The 3241-nt window shown below is 49.0% G+C and overlaps 1 protein-coding gene across 5 annotated transcripts in view; it reads right to left on the bottom strand.

Moving 5' to 3' along the window:
* The window catches only part of GTF2E2 (general transcription factor IIE subunit 2), a 76844-nt gene that overhangs the window by 65330 nt on the left and 8273 nt on the right, over positions 1 to 3241 (bottom strand). The gene's annotated exons all lie outside the window — the stretch shown is intronic.

Genomic DNA, 3241 nt, shown 5'->3' with positions numbered 1-3241 from the left:
GGCGGCTCCGAGAGCACAATGGAACCCGGAGAACACCACCCAACCGAGTGATAAGGACCCGGGTCCCAGGAACAGCCTCCATTAGAGGACAGAAGGGCAGTCTGCTCAACTCCCAAGGTCACTCGATTACATTTGTTAGAGGAAAACAATGACCTCTCAGGTATACAGGGCAGAGAGTGGTGTGTGTATGGTGTGCGCTTGCATGTGACTAATACGTGGGTTTCCTACAAAGCGAGAGTTGAGCCCCTATCTGCGGGTCCGTGGCGAACCTCATACAGCTTAGGGTGGTGTCACTGGATCTCCATGAGGAATCTACTCCAGTGATCCTAGTCGGGGGTTTATACCGCCCCATCAATTGCTAGGATCCCCACAAGGGGAGTGGCCGGAGACCGGTGAAGCAAATCTCTGAGTGCATGTGAGACACCAACCACGGGTGGAAGGATGGGTAGACAACTGAGTAGACACCTTTAGGTCATATGCTTAAGAATTTCAAAAAGGGTTATTCAGGAGATTATGAAGCTAAACTCACCCCACAGAAACTCTGCACCTTTTATGATTGACTGGCCCTCTTTTGGCGTTGGGTGGCCAGCAGAGGGAGCTCTCAATAGGGAAGTCATTGCAAAGGTCTCAAGTCATTACCAGTCAACCGGGCCACCCAGATCAATTCCCTTATGACGATTCCTGGGAGACAATAGTTCGCATCCGACCCCCTTGGTTGAGAGTCTACCTAAATGACAACTGTAAGGTCCTCCTAGCCTGAGCCTTGGCGCCCTCCCGAAGTCAATTAAAGGAAAAGAGGCCTGTGTTGTCAGCAGATCCAGAAGTCAGTCAATCTTTGCCTTCCAATGGGAAAGCCCTAAAAGCGGAAACAAGGGCCAGGTAACATGGACACAGCTGCCTCAGGGGTTCAAGAACTCCGCAACCATTTCGGGACAGTTCTAGCCTCAGATTTAAAGGCATTCCCGGCAGACCAACACAGCTGTACATTACTCCAGTATGTAGATGACCTCCTCTTCACAGGAAAGACCTATGAGGAATGCACGGAAAGAATGCATCTACTCCTCAATCTCCTATGGGAAGCAGGTTACAAGGCCTCTAAAAGGAAGGCTCAAATCTGCCAAGAAAGAGTCAAATACCACGGCTTACACCTGTCGCAGGGACAACACCAACTGGGCCCAGAAAGGAAACAAACAGTCTGTTCAATTCCCATCCCTACCACCCGGTGACAAGTCCGCAAATTCCTCAGAGCAGCTGGTTTCTGTAGAATCTGGATACCTAATTTCTCCATCCTGGCCAAATCCCTCTATGAAGTCACAAAGGGAAAAGAACGTGGAGCCTCTGGGAATCTACACAACAGAAGGCCTCTGAAGAAATCAAACGGGCACTCACTAACATCCCCGGACTAGGATTCTCAGATTTAACCAAATCTTTCTTTCTGTATGTACACGAGCGCACGGGTGTCGCAGTAGGGGTCTTAACCCAACTGCTAGGATCTTGGCACTGCCCTGTGGCTTATGTTTCTGAACACCTTGACTCTGTCGCCCAGGGATGGCCACCCTGCTTGCAAGCACTCACAGCCATGACTCTCCTTGTGTCAGAGGCCAACAAACCGACTATGGGGCAAGAACTGACAGTTCGAGTACCACATTCAATAACAACATTACTGGAATACACGTAACAATATTGGCTAACCAATGCCCAGATGGTCAGATACCAAGGAATGCTATGCAAGAATCCACAAATCTGCCTAGAGGTAGTACAAATCTTGAACCCCGTCACCTTGCTACCTGTTGTGTCTGGCCAGCCAGATCACAATTACACTGAAGTCATGGATGAAGCTTTCCAGCCAACCCAATTTGAGAGACCACCCCCTCAAGGACCCTGATGTAGAATATTACACTGATGGTAGCAGCTTTGTGAGGGGAGGAGAACGCCTTGCCGGATATGCTGTGGTGACCCTACATTCCACTACTGAAGCAAAACTTCTGCCTAAGGGAACCTCAGCATGGAAGGCAGAGCTCATTGCCTTGACCTGCGCCTTTCAGCTGGCAGCAGGAGTGTGTGCTAATATATAGAATGACTCTAAGTATGCCTTCACCACCCTCTATGTACATGGAGCCCTGTACAAAGAAAAGGGTCTAATCAATTCAGGGAGAAAAAGCAAAAATATGGAAAAGAAATTCTAGAACTCTAAGATGCTTTGTGGGCCTCCAAGAAAGTGGCAGTCATGCACTGCAGAGGACATCAAAAAGGGGATGACATAATGGCCCGGGGCAACCGCAGGGCAGACCATGTTGCCAAACTGGCAGCAGCCAAGAAAATGGCCACCCTATGGCTCTAACTGCTTCCCTGTTTTCAGTCCTTTAGCCAAATGGGACCCCAAGTGCGTGCCTCAAGAAGCAGCCTAATTTAAGATTGAAGAGGGGAGCCTCCTCCCTGTGGATGGTGGAAGTTCAAAGACAGGCGAATTGTAGTCTTTGGGGCCCTAGCCCCAGCTTTTGTCAAGCAGTTTCACCAAAGGACTCACCTTGGTAGCACTGCCCTAGAAACCACTCTGAGCCGATACTCGTACGTCCTCCAGCTCTCTAGCATCTCCCGAGCAGTGTGTGAATAGTGTAAGGTCTGTGCCCGCAAAAACCCCAAGCAAGGGCTATGTGCCCTACCGGGGGTCCAAAGTGTTGGTGGCACTCTCTTTGAGGAACTTAAAGTAGACTTCACTAAAATGCCTCAATCACAGGGCCTCAAGTATCTCTTGGTCTTTGTATGCACCTATTCCAATTAGGTAGAGGCCAATTAGGCCTGGGTTTTTTTGGACTGAGAAGACCCAAAAAGTAGCCAGACTGCTCCTCTGAGAAATTGTTCCACAATTTGGCCTACCAATTACCTCTGGCTCAGATAATGGGCCAGCCTTTATACCAGAAATAGTGCAGCTATCTGCTAAGAATTTAAATGTTAAATGGAAATTGCATACTGCCTATCGACCACAGAGTTCAGGACAGGACCCTTAAGATTCAGTTGGGAAAACTAAGTCAGGAAACACATCTACATTGGGACGAAGTTCTCCCCATGGCACTATTAAGCATCAGGTTGGCCCCAACCAAGAAGACTGGGTTTTCCCCCTACAAGATCCTATATGGGCAATCACCACCACTTATCAAAGGACTTCAAGGAGACCTCAAAGAAACAGGTGAATTGACTCTGAGACAAGAGCTTCCGGCTCTAGGGACCACCTTCCAGACTC

This window comes from Pteropus alecto, unplaced genomic scaffold, assembly GCF_000325575.1.
Source record: "Pteropus alecto unplaced genomic scaffold, ASM32557v1 scaffold24, whole genome shotgun sequence".
Taxonomy (NCBI): domain Eukaryota; kingdom Metazoa; phylum Chordata; class Mammalia; order Chiroptera; family Pteropodidae; genus Pteropus; species Pteropus alecto.
This window is presented reverse-complemented; position numbering and strand designations above follow the sequence as displayed.